The sequence below is a fragment of the Sciurus carolinensis genome, chromosome 13, assembly GCF_902686445.1.
Source record: "Sciurus carolinensis chromosome 13, mSciCar1.2, whole genome shotgun sequence".
NCBI lineage: Eukaryota > Metazoa > Chordata > Mammalia > Rodentia > Sciuridae > Sciurus > Sciurus carolinensis.
Window position 1 is genome coordinate 12,925,805 of NC_062225.1, and position 15,916 is coordinate 12,941,720.

Here is a 15,916-nt window from a genome sequence, read left to right on the forward strand (position 1 = left end):
AAGGAAAAAAAATTTTTTCTATCATCAAGGATGCATAGAAGTAAAAAGATAAAGTAAAAATTACCTAAGAGGTTTCAGGAGTTGCTAAGAAATCTAATATCAGTTATTACAAGTCTCAGATCCACAAGATTAGTGGTATCAACTAAGGCACGTGGGTTTTAACTGCAAAAGGGAAAAATGAGGCAAGAGACTCGGTTACTGTCACCAGATGCCACAAACAAGAATGGGCCAGACCCTTCCAGGCAGGCAGAAAAACAAGCTCTGATTCTCCAGCTGGGATCTGCAGAGTCCCAGAGGACTCAGCACTCTCCACAGGAATGTTCACATTGTTCTCGGCTGTATAATGTTTTTACTGAGGTAAAATGTACATAGAGTGGGACACACAGCCTTACACGTACAATTCCATAAACCAGGACAACGGTGTGCACGCCGGGTACTCTGTCAAGACAGACCATTGCCACCCCCCACCGTGTTCCCTCGTGCACCTTGTGAGTCATGGCCCATGCCCGAGGCTCCTACCTTTCTGATTTCTACCACCACCTCTACCCACGTGCCTTTAATAATGAACCTGAGTGCATCCTGGAGGACTAACTTCTACCCTACCCACCAGTGCCCGGCTTTTCCAGGGTCCATGTTTCTCACTGCCAAGTCATGCAGGGAAGCAGCCATTCTCAACGGGACAGGCATGGTTCCCAGGGACACATTTCAGAAACGGTGAGGAAGGGGACACTTTTAGGGGACTGCAATGCATTGGGTGAGGCCATGGGTGCTAGACATCTGGAAGAGCACAAGGCAGTTCTGCTCAGAGAAGCCTTGTCCCAAGTCCCACATGTCCACAGATGTCCCAGACATCCAGGCCAGTGTTTAGAGTCTAGCTCCTAACTCCACTCCATATTTATATAAAATGTGTATTGTTGCCATAATTTCCATACATATTGGATATTTTAGGAATGCCACAACTGTGAAATTGAGAGAAGACTGACCTGTGACTACCATTCAGACCTTGACCAAGGTCATTATCTCATCTCCTCCAGGACTCAGAGCTGTCCCACGCTCCTATACAGTCCATCGGCATAAAGCCCTAGGTTCTAGTTTGGCTCATTCCAAGCTTCTACATGCTGAAATGCATACTTTTTAATGCAAATTGCTTTTATTTCTTCTTTACATGTAAGTATTAATTTTTTAAAAGTATGATGGAGATAAGTTTTACATATCATTTCACGATGTTAAAATATCTGCATTAAGATTAGGGCATTGCATTTCAGTAAAGTGTATCTGAAATAGCAGTTTGGCCATCAACTTCTTTTTGATCTTGAACTTCCTTTTTTTTTTTTTCTCTCTGGGTCTCAAGTTTTCATCTCTGAATGGATATGTATCTAATTTTATTGTTTCTAAATACAAATATTAAAAAGTTTCATTATATAGCCCATTACATAGCTCAATAGGAAATATGTACCATTATCATAAGTTTGTTTGTTTGTTTGTTTGGGTGCTGGGGATCGAACCCAGGGCCTTGTGCTTGCAAGGCAAGCACTCTACCGACTGAACTATCTCCCCAGCCCTCGAGCTATCTCCCCAACCCCCATAAGTTTTATAAAGAAATATTTGTATTTCTAACATTTTAACTTGGACTGCTTATAAACAAAAAATACCTTGAAAGAAAATTTTGAAAGCATCCTTAAAGGTCTTATTGCTTTAATTATGTAAGGTTCATTTTTTCTAAGGCTATAATTCTCATTTTGTTGTATATATCATGCAATAAATATTTGCTGTATAAAAAAAAAAAGAAAAGATTAGGGCATTGGGTTTTCAAGGAGGTAAAAACATTGATGGAAAGTGACAACATCTAACTGTTCACTTAACTCTTGGGCAGGAGGCCTTACTGTTCTTCCAGGTGCCCCGAGGTTCTCCAGTTTGGAAAGTCAGATGAGCAGAGACCAGGCTGGCCTGAACCTTCCTGTTAGCACCCAGCCAAAGCACCATTATGGAACTGAGCTTTCAAAGCAGACCTTTTCAAGAGATGGCCTGAAACTTGCTCTTCTCACCTCTTAAATGAAGATCTTCAGGAGAAAGTTTCTACTTGACTTTGTACCAAGAATGCTTTTATTTCTCCCAAGCACTTTCCTTTGATCTTGAAAACACTGGCGGCTGGGACCTCCCCAATTCCCTCTCTCCTACTACCTGCAAGAGCATATTTGTCTCATCAATCTTGTCTACATATTAGAAGAACCTGCAGGGTTTTTAAAATACCTGTACCTGATGCACCCCAACAGATCCTGCGAGACTTCCAGTCCCGCCTGTCGTGGAGCGACGCTAGCAATGCTGAGGTGCAGGCAGGGCTGGGACCCAGACTTGCCTTTGCAGCCCCGTTTGAAACACTCTACATGCGACTAAGTCAGCAAGGTTTGCGTGTTACACGTGTGTAGCCTCATTTCGGGCTCCACTTCATCTCCACTCTTGTTTTTCTTTCATCCTATTTTTAACTTATGGCATCTTGTAAATCCTTCCTGAAACAGGTGGGGATGGGAAAGTGTCTCCATTACTCTGCCACACGTGTGCCGGTGGATATGTATGAAGAGGAGACAGCACGGGATTCAGAGGTATGCTGATGAGCAGGACCTTGAAGAAGCCCCGCCCCTTTCAACGTCAGTGAGATCACTTAGTGCCTGGTCCCTCTGCACGCTCCGTGTGCGGGGTGTGGCCAGGAGACTGCTGCGGCATTTTCTGGGGTCCTGGCCGGCCATCAGAGGACAAAGCTGCTAGCGCTGCAGACCCTCACGCTATTCCACCAGCCCACCGTATAACCACAAAGAGCGGGAAATGCAAACCAAGCACCAGCTCGGTGGGGCTGGGTCACGGGCCAGTGAGTCAGAGGTGCCCCAGACTTCTCCGCTTTCAAGTGGCAGGTTCATAATGGATCCGGGGATGAGGATCTCGCAATTCTCCATCCCCAGTACCGTGGTGGTTTCACTATAGGGGTAAGTACTGCCCCTTTGACAAACGAGATCCCCCCTGTCCAGGGAGGTTGCAGGTGACAGACACACACCCACCGCCGGGTGGCAGGTTTTCCATCTGTCCTAATCCACATATCCAGGCAAACCATGGAGTACATCTTGGCACCTTTTCTGTTCCTTAGGGAACCACAGAGCTCTGTCTGTGACCACCTCCTCACCCTTTCCTGGGAGATGCTGAAGAGTGTCCCCTGGGCAGCCCACGTACCCACGCTCTGTGTAGAGAAGCAGATGTCAAAGGACCCCTTGGCTGAGGAGAGACTCTGGATGTCCCATTACTTGCCAGGAGGACACACACCCATTAGAGGACAGGAATTTTTATGTGTTCTTTTCCTGGTTTTTGTCCTAGTACCTGCTACAGTGCCTGACATATAAGAAGCATTCAATAAACATTTGTTGAATGTGAACTGGTGTTTTACCCAAGGGGAAGAATTTGCTCAAAAGGTGTTCTACATTTCAGAACCAGAAAGAAACTTGAACCCAGGGCCTTCTGCTTGCAAGGCAAGCACTCTACCAAGTGAGCTATCTCCCCAGCCCCATGAAGAGCATCTTGATGCCACATTACAATACACAGGGCATAGAGAAGTCCATTAGAAATGACAGGTTTGGTCCTGCCCGGCCAAGGTCACATGAGAACTCAGGTCAAACACCCTTTCTTGAACCACCTGACAGCCACCCGAGGGAGAACTGCTACATGGGAAGTAGTGCCCTGCAGCACTTCTCCCTTCCCAGGCAGGAGAACCACAGCTCAAAGAGACTAAGTCAGGGGTCCGCCTCCCTTCCCAAAAATCCATCCCAAGGCACCATGTTTCTGCTTAGCCCCCAAGTTAGCACAGGGTCTGAATACAGAAGAGTAAATGACATATTAAAGAGGATACTAAGATATTTGAGTGAAGGAAGAGAAAAAAGACGTCAATAGCTACTTAAGTCTATTCAATAGAAGAAGGGATAGCGAACGTCCCCAGGGCCACCCTGGCTTTCCTGGATTCAGAGTCACAAAATCCCATGTTACACAGTGACCTTCCTGAAGCCCAGTACTAATCCAGCGCACCCCAAACAGCACATTTAACCTCAGCTCCTCTTTCTCCATGGCACCCGTGGCCCACGTGCTTGGGATCCCTTCTCAGTTCCTAGGATGTGGAGATAAAACCACAGAAAAGGGGCACAGCTGGTGAGCAACCCAGGCCCTCGGCAAAACTGGCAGAGAGACACTGGGCTAGGAATCCAGGTCCCTGTGAACTCCCAGTAGCCTCCCTCCCTCCTGGCAGTGCCGAGGAGAAAGCCCTGGCAAGCAGAGACTGCCAGAGGCCAACAGAGGGAACACAGAAGACACAGGAGTTTGAAGACCACAGATTTTCGTCTCCTTCGGGATGCCAGAGCCCCAACAAATTAGTCACCTTTCTAAGCTTCTGCTTTCTCCACTGTAAAACAAGGACGATCATCCAACCTTCTCCCCAAGACGACTGGGAGGATAAAAGGACAGTAATATAAAGGCCATATAAACTCTAAACTTCTGGGCATGCTTGTTGTAAACAGTGAGTGCCTTCTTAGTGTCTACCTATTTGTAGCTACATTGCCCGGGATCGTCTTTTACTGGGGAGGACAAGTTGCCCCACCCACTGCACTGAGAGCATGAACCCCTTATCTTGCTCACTGACGTCCAAGCCTAATCCCCTTGCCCCGGTACCAGTTGAACTTGACCAGATCACAACACCTGGAGGCAGTTTGCACAACCCCACCTAGAACAGACTTCCAGGAGGATCAGCGAGTTCCCAGAGCGTTCGAATAGCCTTTACTCCTGCATCACGTAGGAAGCACACACAACACGCAGATGTAACCGCCAACACCTTTCACAACTTAGGAAGGTCACCAGTGTCCCCGCCACCCCGACCCATCCCGGGGACTCTGCTGGTCTCTCCTACCCGGGCCTGCCGCCGTGGCGAGTGCTGGGATCGCAGTCGTGGGCGGGATCCGGCCCAGCCCGGCACAACCAGAGCCCTGGGAGCCGCGCGAGGGGTGCTCCGGGGCGCGGGCGCACGACGGTCACATTCCCGCCGCTCCTGGGGGCGCACGGGGCAGGCCGGTGCCTCCACCGCCCCGGCCCGGCCGCGCTCCGCTCCTCCCGGCCGGCGCCGCGCTGCGCTGCGAGTGGGCTCCGGACGCCGAGCGAGAGCTCCGCCCGCCCTCCCGGCCTGGAACCGCGGGCGCGGCTCCAGCTCCAGCCCAGCGCGGGCGGGGGCGTGGAGCGGGTGGAGACTGCTCGGCCCTGCCACACCGGCCTCGGCCTGGCTGCCAGTCCTGTGGAGCGACAGAGGCTCGACAGCCCCTTCCCGACGCTGCCCTGCCCTGGATTCCCTGGGCTCCCCGCGCTCCTGCCTGGCTTCCGCGGGTGCCAGGGCCCCGGAGGGCCGCTACGCACTCCCAAACCACCGCCCTGCTCCTGCAAGGCCAGCGGCGGCGGTTCCATCTAGTGAATTGCCAACTTACCTAGCCATCGCGACCAGACTCCACCACCAGTGACAACTGAGCTAGCGGCTGGCCGAGCCCCAGATCCCGAGGCAAACGCTCACATTTCTGTGCCCTGAGGGGCTCCTGAGTCTGGAGCCTGGTCTGGTTTCTGGGACTGGTTTTGTGAACTTAGGAGTGGTCACCAGCTTTTTCGTACCTCGCTTTCCTTTTCTGTGGCAGGGGCTCCGAAACAGCCCTCATCTCATGGAGTGGTTGGAGAGAGACAATGGGCTAATGCATAGAAGCAGCGCCAGGCACCTAACTGACACTAGGCAAGCCTAACCTGTTGCCTTTATTGTTACTGTTAGGCACGCAATAATCTAGCTCTAATCTAGATGCCAGATCGAGGACTTTTTCACTTCCCCCAGCTCACTTTGCAAATGAGAATTCAGACTGAGAAAACTGCAAGTATGGCCAACGTCCCATAGCTGGAGTGGCTGGCAGGACTGCGTGGGGCAGAGGAGGACACTGGTCCCAGCCCGGGAGCTTAAAACTTGCCCTTCACCTTCCATTCTGCATACCTCCAGCAAGTGACTGGACCCTCCATCTTCTCTCCCGGTCTTCCCGGTCTTAATGGACCACTATCCCATGAGACTGCTCAGTAAATGATTCCTTCCCTTCCTTCCTTCCTTACACACCACCCTTCCTCCCTCCAGACAGAACAGGCTCTTGTTTCCCTAGGGCAGCTCTTGAAACACTCCTTCAGGAACTCAAGAACTGAGGGAACCTGGGACATAAGGGCACATGCAGTCATAATGCATCATGAAAGCTAGCATGATGCCACTTTCTACTTTCTTTTTCTGTTTCCAGAAGTTTAGATGACTCCTTTTTCTCAAGAGAGTAGGCTCAAATCTGGCAGTGTCTGAGTGTTATGAAAATCCACCAACGGTCCCATTCCTCAGTATTCATCTTTTTAGAGATGGTTCTCACAGCCTTGACTGTACACACAATCACCAGGCGGATCTGACACCTCTGTGCCCACATCGGTCATGTCAGAATTTCTGGGGCTGAGGCCTAAGTGTCAGTGTTTTGAAAGCTTCCAGGTGATTCCATTGTGCTGTCAGGATTGTGAGCCACCTTCCTTTCGGCTCCCAAAGTGATTCAGGTACACTCGATATTCCATCTGGATTGGCTACTTCAACAGACATGGTCAAGTGCTTTAGTTAGGCCTGGGTTAATGCTGAAAACCAGCCCAGAAACCCTACGTTGGTAAACATAAACTTGCCTTACCATTTATATAGAAAAGGGGTTTTTAAAAAGCAGTTTACAAGTAGAAAGGGAAGTTAATTAGTGTAATAACGTAAAAATAAAAATTACATTTCTGCCAGCCACAGTGACGTCTGCCTGTAATCCCAGCGACTCTGGAGGCTGAGACGGGAGAATTGCAAGTTCAAGGCCAGCCTCGGCAATTTACCGAGGCCCTAAGTGACTTAGTGAGACGCTGTCTCAAAATAAAAATGAGAAGGGGTAGGGATATGGCTCAGTGGTTGAGCACCCCTAGGTTCAACCTCCAGTACCAAAGGAAAAGAAGAATAAAAAATAAAAATTACACTTTTTATTTCTTTTAAGCTGGGGGTCTCACTATGTTACCCAGGCTGCCATTGAACTCCTGGGTTCAAGGAACGAGTGTTCTGCTTCTCCCTCAGCCTCTCCAGCATCTGGGATAAAGGCACACGCCATTGCACCTGGTTTTCCTTTCTTTTAAATGTTGACCCCTCCCTTCCCTAAATGTCCTGCTAGACATGCAGGCCTTGCTACCCGGGTGGGACTCATAAGTACCCACTCCAGTGATGGGATTTGAAGATCTCCTCTTATAATCTTGACGGTCTCACCGGGATCTTGAAGTCACCTCCTCCTTCACAGAGCCATACCAGGCACTTCCCTGACTGTCCTTCCCTTTGTCGCCTTTCCTCAGACGTGCCCACGCCTCCCTTCACCTCTGGGCTGGAGTCTCTCAGGAGGCGGACACATCACCTTGGTATCACTCTCCTCTGCTCTCAGCTCCACGCATTTGTTCTGAACACCTTGATGTGCCACCTTCCTTAAGAGAGACCTCATCTCCTGAGGATGTTCAGCCTTCCTCTCACCTGTCAGGCTGTTGGGTCCTGAGAACCTCTTTGGGAAGGGGTGTCTAATAATACACGTGAAACAAAATCACATTGCCAAGTGCAACAGGATTTGATGCCTGAAACGTGGCATTTCCCATGGCCCACATGCTAGAAGAACATTTTGAAGGATTGCTCATTGTACACATTAACACTTGGCTTGAACGCTTAAAACAGGAAGCATTCTTGTTTCCCTAAACCCCCAAAGCCAAAGTGTTGGAGAACCTAGACCGTAGAATCATAAACTATGGACTACAGAAGAATGTATCAGTTGACCAATAGGTGGACAGGCAGGAAGCAGAGGGAGGTTGCTGGTGTTTATTAAACCTCAGAAGGTCTCTAAGAGATAACCCTGTGTCCCCACTCTCCATCATCAAACAAGAAACCCTGGCCTCTTCTTATGGGGTAGGAAATTGATAGGGTATCTTGGAAGAGAGAGGAATCACTCTGCTTCCCAGGAGGTGGCCCTGGGTGCCACCCATGTCATAGCAAAGCCCTGTGTCCATCACAGCCTGAACCAAGGATTAGCCATAGCAGCAGAAGGACTGGGACTGAGTGGTAGGTAGGATGCTTCACCAAGTCGAGGACATCCCAGAGTGTTCAGTAAAATAGCCAAGAGTCACCAAACCCTCCAAGGGGACTGCAAAGGGCCAAGAGGGAAAAGTCCTTGTAATTGAGACAGACAGGACAAGCATGGTCTCAGCTGAAGTTTTTAAGACCACAGGGTGCCCTACACACCTGAATTCCTCCCCATAGACCAAGACAATCCCTTAATCACCTCTAGCTCCTTCGTCCTCACCACCCTCAAAGAAAGGAGAGGAAAGAATTCTGCATGAAATGTGTCATTACCCCCAAAGACACTGAACAGAGACAAAACAACTCTCAATCGATGAGATTTTCTTTCTCTGCCACCAGATGGAAATGAAAATTCATAAGCAAAGTTGACTTCGGTTGTAGATAAATAAAGAAAATTACATCACACAGGGTCTCTGTGATTCTTAACTTGCTACACCTATTTTTGCTATTTTTGGAGCTGCCAGTAATCTCTCACAGAACCACAACGCAGATCTAAAACCGCTGTCCCAGATGGATTTCTTTCTACAGCCCGGTTTTTCTGCTTCTCTCACAGTTTCCATCCGCTGACCTCCAAACCACTACTTTCTCACCAACATCTGTCATGACCTCCTCTTGCTACAACGTCTCCGTTTAAGCAGTTCTTCGTGGGTTTCTACAATCGTCTTTCTAATCATCATTCAAACTCCTCTGATTTTTAAACCCTTTACCAAACAGAAAGCCACAAGAGAAACAGAAATGAGAGCTGATGAGAAAGTGTAAAATCAACCATAAGACTGTCTAGGCAATGGATCATTTCTACCTCCTTTACAGGAGGAGGGGAAATATGGCTGCGACAGACAGATCAGCTTTTTGTTCTACTCCAGCTTTAATCTTGCTCAATGAAGGCAAGTGACTGAAAGAGGTGTTTTGTACCTATTGTGCATCCCATATTAACATAGAAACAACACAGCAAGTTCCAGAGGCTGTAGACTTGGTCAATTCCAAGTACTGCTATACCTAGCAGAACCTGATTATGGTCAACCCGGCTCTTATCCCAACTGTTTCCTATTTGATGGTTGCTGTGACACACAAAACTTAAAGCACCAACAATGGAACTGTCAACTGTTACCCAAAAGCAGCCCTTATCAGCTTTCCCCATGCTATCCAAAGTGGCTATTGAAACTTTTTTGCTCAGACATATTCCAGACCTATCATAAGATCATGGCTCTCCTTAAATCCATTAAGTTTGTATTTTGAGACAGGGTATCATTAGGTTGTTTACAGCCTCTCTAAGTGGCTGAGGCTGGCTTCAAAGCTGTAATCCCCCTGCCTCAGCCTCCCGAGCCTTTGGGATTATAGGCGTGCACCACCGCGCCTGGAAAACCCATTTAAATTTAACACTGTTTCCCTTGTAACACTAGATGGTCTCACCATCTCTGCAACTTTCTGTTGCTGGTCTCTAAGTTTTATCACTTTTCCTTTTCCATAAGCACCTTTCAAAATCTAAACCTTCATATTGAAGCTTCTCGATTCTTTGATCCTTTCTGAACATAACTGCATTTATTTTCTCTAAATGATTTTGTTTTAATATGATCGCTGTAGTAATCATATTAAGGACATGAGGACAGTTTCTGTTGAATTTAGAGGAGCCATATTGAGTTGTTCCTCATTCAATTTATAAGTGAAGTCTAATTTCCCTCCCCTTGAATCTGGGCTGGTTTTAGTGACTTGTTCAACCAATTGCAAGCAATAGAAGGAGGCGAAATGAACTTTCTGGCACTTCTGAGTCCAATCATAAAAAGTTCTCAAGTTCTTGGAACACTCACTCTCAGTCTCCAGAACTGCCAGGTAAGAATAATAATCTTAGATTTTCATACTATTAGAAAACCCAAGTTACACAGAGGCATGTGCAGGCGCTCCAGTGTACAGTCCCAACAGTCAGCAAGAATCAATTCCTCGATGTTAGGCCAATCAACCTCAGCCAGCAGCTATCTGATTACATCCACATGACAGGCTCCAAATGAGGGCCATGCCAGTGAGCTCCATCAGTCCCAAAATCATGGGAAATAATAATGCATTGTCATTTTTAAGTCATGGAGTTTCAAGGTGGATTGTAACACAATAATGGCTCTGCAGAACAATGATGATACTCAGGAACGTGTCCTGGTTCTCCGTGGCCCATCCTGTACTACGTAAGGTCAAGCCCAAATGCCAGGTCTCAGAATTAAAACACTCATTCGCTCCTCCTCCTTTGTATAGTATCACCTCTGGATGTTGTTCAGTTACGGAGGACTTCTTTAAGATTATTCTTATTATTATGACACTCTTACCAGCAAACAAAGGCAAAAAATGAAAGTTTTGAGATGGTCAAACAGATTTAACTTTGAATAGGCTACTTTGAATAAAGAGCTATAACAATCTACTGTTAAGTAAATGCTAACCAGGTGAATGAATGATTTGGTTTCTAGAGTTGCTATTCAATGATTTTCTAAGAAATAGTGCAACCCATGAGAAGTAAGTCTCCACTATCAAAGACACTTGAAAGAGTGAAGAGTAGGCCACTACTTTCATCAACAGAAGTGAAAGAAAAATCAACAAGTGTGCCACTTGTTGAGTCCTGTAACACCCAGTGATTGTGTGAACACCTAACCCTTCTTTTGTCTTTCTTCGGGACAGACAATTTGGGAACGACTCAGCAACATGAGGACTACTGTCTGACAATAATTACTATTATCCACACTGCCCTGAGAGAGAAGGGAGTAGAGAAAGTTCCCTGCCTTGGGTCTAAGGTCTGGGAGAAGAGTTCCATTGATTCCTCCTTCACTTCTTACACCCTCATAAGTAAATCATTGTCTTAAGAGCCAGGACTGTGCTGAGCTGTTCCTACTCTGGGACAGACAGACCTACCACTGAGCTCGGGCTGTGGTCCAGAGCAGAGGCCGGCATGATCCTTGGAAGAGGTCAAGGTCTCTGAGTCTTGAGTCCTCCTGAATGACAACAGCGGAAGTCCATAATCTCAATGACTTAATATAAATGACCCGGGATCCAGACTGGACCAGATTTGGGGCAGGAGACCCAAGCAGACCTCAGAGTGTGACTTAGGCATGGGCTTTCAGAGGTAGCTACAAGCATTCCATCTCTTATGCCTCAGATCTATGCCATCCAATACAAGTAATCTCTAGAAACATGTGACTATATAAATTATTTTAAATTAAATAAAATTTAAAATTCGGTTCCTCGGTGGTACTAGCCAAATATCAAGAGCTCGGTGGTCACATGTCACTAGTGGCTACCATATTGACCAGAGTAGACATAGGACACTCTACTGATGCAAAACATTCTGTTGAATATCGCTTCTTAAAACCTAGATGATTCAGGGCCCTGAAACAAAGATCCTTCTCTGAAAAGATAGTCTTCATCCAAAATGGACAATCCGCTTATTTTAAATCTCTACCTGAGCAAGAATCTTCTTCACATGCTTCCGCCTTCCTTTCAATCAACCACGTGAGCATTCCATCCCTTTTCATTGCTTTTCTAAATCCTACCTGCTCACACAATCCCTCTACACTGTAGGTACTTTGTATGTTATTACAATTACTTTATATTCATTAATATAATTTTTGTAAATTCATTAATATATGATTTTATATATATATATAATACATGTATATAATACTCTCATTTGTCAAGTAAAAATAAATGTGAAGTCTTCAGAGATAGGCCTCTGTATTTGCAGAGGATGGAGGAGACTCTATCCATCCCCTGTCCCTAAATGCTCAGGCACAACTAGGTAAATGACCAGCAGTCATAAGTAAACAATGAACCAGTAAAGAGGAGAGTGTAAAGCATTTTTTATTATAAATGTTACCCCAAATGTCTGCTTTCCTCACAGTGATTTTTAGTAGGGGCAACACTGTGGTTACCAGCCACAGGGTCATGAAATCTGCAACAGAATACTTAGTACCTTTCAATAAAAACTAACAGACCACAGATTGAAGATATAATTGAGTCAGCAAATAAAATTCTAAAACCTTATAATGCTCTACATTTTTTCCATTCCTTTTTGTTTATTCTCTAAGAAAAAAATCATGTATGGTGCCTTGCCCTTTGGCATATTAACTGTGTGCTTGCCAGGTAACTTGGTGATTTTTCAACTGGCATGAAAGTAATGGCACAAAGAAACCATGTCCAAAAGAGTAGATGCAGACCCAGAACCTTGCTTTCCTAAGAGCACAAAGAACCAGTCCCAGCGTGGAAAACCTTGAACGTGGAGGAAAGCTACACGTTTCCTATGATGAGAGAGTTTTGCTATGCTAAGTAAAAGGAGAGAATTTCAGGAAGAAAATGGTAACCGAGAAGTTATGGAGTACATTTTTTGCTTTCTTGGTCATGTGCGTGGAATTAGTACTGTAGGCATCTGGAAGAATCTGTGAAAGTCAGGTATTTAAAAAAGACTGAAACAGACTCTGCAGAGAGAGCAACCTAAGGCAGGGGGTGAATAGGGTGTAAAGGACACCAACAAGGACAGTGCCAAGCACACCGTGGGCACAGGTGCGGAAGAGTCTTGGCCATCACCACCACCTCGTGTACAGTTCTTGCAAATCTTTTGTCAGATTTACCCTGCGTTTTTCATACTGATATCCGTGGAGAGGAGTGTGGTACACACCCAGAAACTCTGCAGGTCCACACTTGCTTTTCTAATCTCAGTACCTCAGTGTTCATCGTCCCTGTAGAGATAGAGGTGCTACTGATTTTTTTATATTGAGCTTATAACCTGTAAAAGCCACTTATTAGTTCTGGTAACAATTTTATACATTCCACAAGATTTCCTACATAGCACACCTTGTTGCCAGCAAATAAAGAGAGTTCCCTTCTTACACTTCTTTTTCTTGGCTTTTTTTTTTTTTACACGAACTCAATCCTTTAGAACAATGTTGAAAAGAAGTGAGGAAGTGGCCACTCTTGCATTGTCCCTGATCTTAGGAGGAAAATATTCATTGAGTATATTTACTGTAGAACTTTTTTAGATACCTTCTATCAGTTGGAAGAGACTTCTTTCTCTTCCTAATTGGCTGAGAGTTTGCATCAGGAATAGGACATAGGATTTTGTCAAATGCTTTTTCTTCATCTGTCATTATATGATCTTTCTTTCTTATTGTAATAATATAATGAATTATATTTATTGATTTTTCTAATGCTAAACAAATCTTGCACTTGGGGGACAAAGTCTACTTTGCCATAATATATTTGCCTTTTTATGTATTGTTTGATTTTATTTATTAGTATTCTGTTTAGAATTTTTATGTCCATCTGCTTAGTTGCAATATCAATTCTACCCAAACTTTTCTAGTAAATTCTTCTCAATTCATGAGTTCTTCCAAACTCTATGAGGTTAGCAGCATCCCTAGGTATCAAAACCAGACAAGACATTGCAAGAAAAGTACAGACCAATATTCCTGATTTAGGTACTTCATGTTTATAAAACACAAAATATAACCCAGAATTAGTCAATGTTATCCAAGACCAGGCCTTTTGAGGAGGGATGTATATTGTGAATGATGTTAGATTAGAACAGCCTGAGAGCAGCTGGATTCTAGAGACAGACCATATGGGGCACCAGTCAGGAGGCAAAAGGAAAGGAGAGTTGTGAAGGAAGATTAAAGAAAGAAGCCAAGAAAGGAGAAAGGGAGGGAGGGAAGGAGACATTTGAAGACCAAAAAACTCAATCCACTCTCTCTAGGGTTGCCAAGCCCAAGAATCTTTCTTTTTTTCTTTTTTTTTTTTTTTTTTTTGGTGCTGGGGATCGAACCCAGGGCCTTGTGCTTACGAGGCAAGCACTCTACCAACTGAGCTATCTCCCCAGCCCCTGGCCCAAGAATCTTGAAGGAAGAATCATTGGCATTTGTTATCGATTGAATATAGGAATCGGAAGGGAAGAGTTGACAGGGAATCCTAATACACGTTCAAAATAATTATTAAAGTTTGCAGCACTATTTATAGGTCAAGATATAGAATCAACCTAGGTGTCCATCGACAGATGAATAGATAAATAAAATGGGGTATTTATACACAATGGAATATTATTCAATCATAGAAAGAATGAAATTCTGTCATTTGCGAAAAATTTGACTTCCTAGAAAGAGAGAGTAGAATAATATCACTAAAGGAAGGTGAGGGGAAAGGAAAGGGGGAGGGGAGAGGACTATAAATGGGTACAAGGGTATAGCCGGATAGGAAAATGACTTCCAAAGCCATATAGCACAGGAGGGTAAGTATGATTGGTGACAATTAACTGTTTATTTCAAAATAAATAAAAGAGATTTTGGACATTCCCAACACAAAGAAATGATTTATTTCTGAGGTGAGAGACATGCCAATTACCCTGATATGATCATTACACATTCTACACAAGTATTAAGATATCACACACTACCCCACAAATATGAACATGATATGCCAATTCAAAATAAAAATATAAAAAAGAGGAAGGAGAAAAAAATATTCTATGTTGTGGTTCTTGAGGGTCCCGGAGACCCTTTCAGAGGGTCCTCAAAGTTAGGACTACTTTATCATCATTCAAAGATGGTACCTACCTCTGTCATACACATTCTCTCACAAGTATAAAGTGGAGCTTTCCAGAGGCTCCATGATGTATAAAACCTCAAAGATGGAATGTGGAAGCAGCCACGAGAATTCAGCTGTCTTCTGCCTAGCTAAACATGAGAGAAATTTCCAGAACAAGGGGAATAGTGTAAAATGATGCCTCTTCCCATTTGCGTTTATTTTAAAAATATAATTATTTTATTAAAAGAATATTATTTTATGAACAGGTATTGAGTTCATTGGTTTTTAGTTCTGCAACTTCTCATTTTTTAAATTTTTACTACAGTGAATATCTGTAGCACTAACCATGTAGACAACAACTCTTTGATATTCTCAATCATTTTTAAAAGTAGAAAGTGTCCTTAGACCAAAATTTTGAGAATTTCTGCTTGCTTAAGGCTTTTCCAACTTGTAGAGACCACTAGGTCATGAAGAATCCTTCTCGGGAAAATGGACGAAGGACAAGCCAAGAGGTCAGGAGAGCACATCGCCCCAACACCATCAACTTCACCTGCTCCCCAGACTTTGAAATGATATTCCCCATGAACCTCACCCAGAAAGGATGGGGTTCTTTGTCATCACGGGGATTTTAACTGCCCTGAATTCCCCCAAGGGTACATGAAAACACCAGTGTCATTTCCGGTTTACTTGACCACAGCTATCTAACTGCCCCTCTGTCCTGTGCCCTCTACTCAGTCTTACACATAGGAAAGAACTGTGTAAGTACCAAGCACCTACCTGGTGACTGAACATGAGTTAGACACTTGCACAGGTCATCACACTTAATGCTCAGCACACCACGAAGGGTATCACTAACCTTGTTTTTAGACAGCAACAGGCATCCCAGAGAGGTGAAGGGCCTTGCTCAAGGATTACCAGTGAGTGGAATAACTGAACTGATTTCCCCTCACTCTCCAAAGCTGATGATCCTTCCCATCCACACCGCTGCCCTTACTGTTCCACCATCGACCACTGCAGTGGTGTCATTGCTTATAAAGTAAAAACACCTTAAAATAGGTACCAGCCGGAGGTCTGCTTTCTAGAACTAGAGGAAGCATAGCAGGATGTTACTAGCACAGATGATAGAGCCCAGCTGCCCCAGTTTATATGCCAGCTCAGATGCCAGCTCTACCA

General features: G+C 45.0%; 1 protein-coding gene across 3 annotated transcripts in view; it reads right to left on the bottom strand.

Annotated features, from left to right (window-relative positions):
- Il1r1 (interleukin 1 receptor type 1) overlaps window positions 1-15,916 on the bottom strand; it is a 72,969-nt gene that overhangs the window by 35,738 nt on the left and 21,315 nt on the right. The window contains exon 1 of one of the 3 annotated variants that reach the window (XM_047522309.1): window positions 4,934-5,189. The exons of the other annotated variants lie outside the window; for them this stretch is intronic. The gene's annotated coding sequence lies outside the window, so the exon portion shown is untranslated. Of the gene's footprint in view, window positions 1-4,933; window positions 5,190-15,916 lie in introns of those variants that run through there. 3 annotated transcript variants of the gene reach the window in all.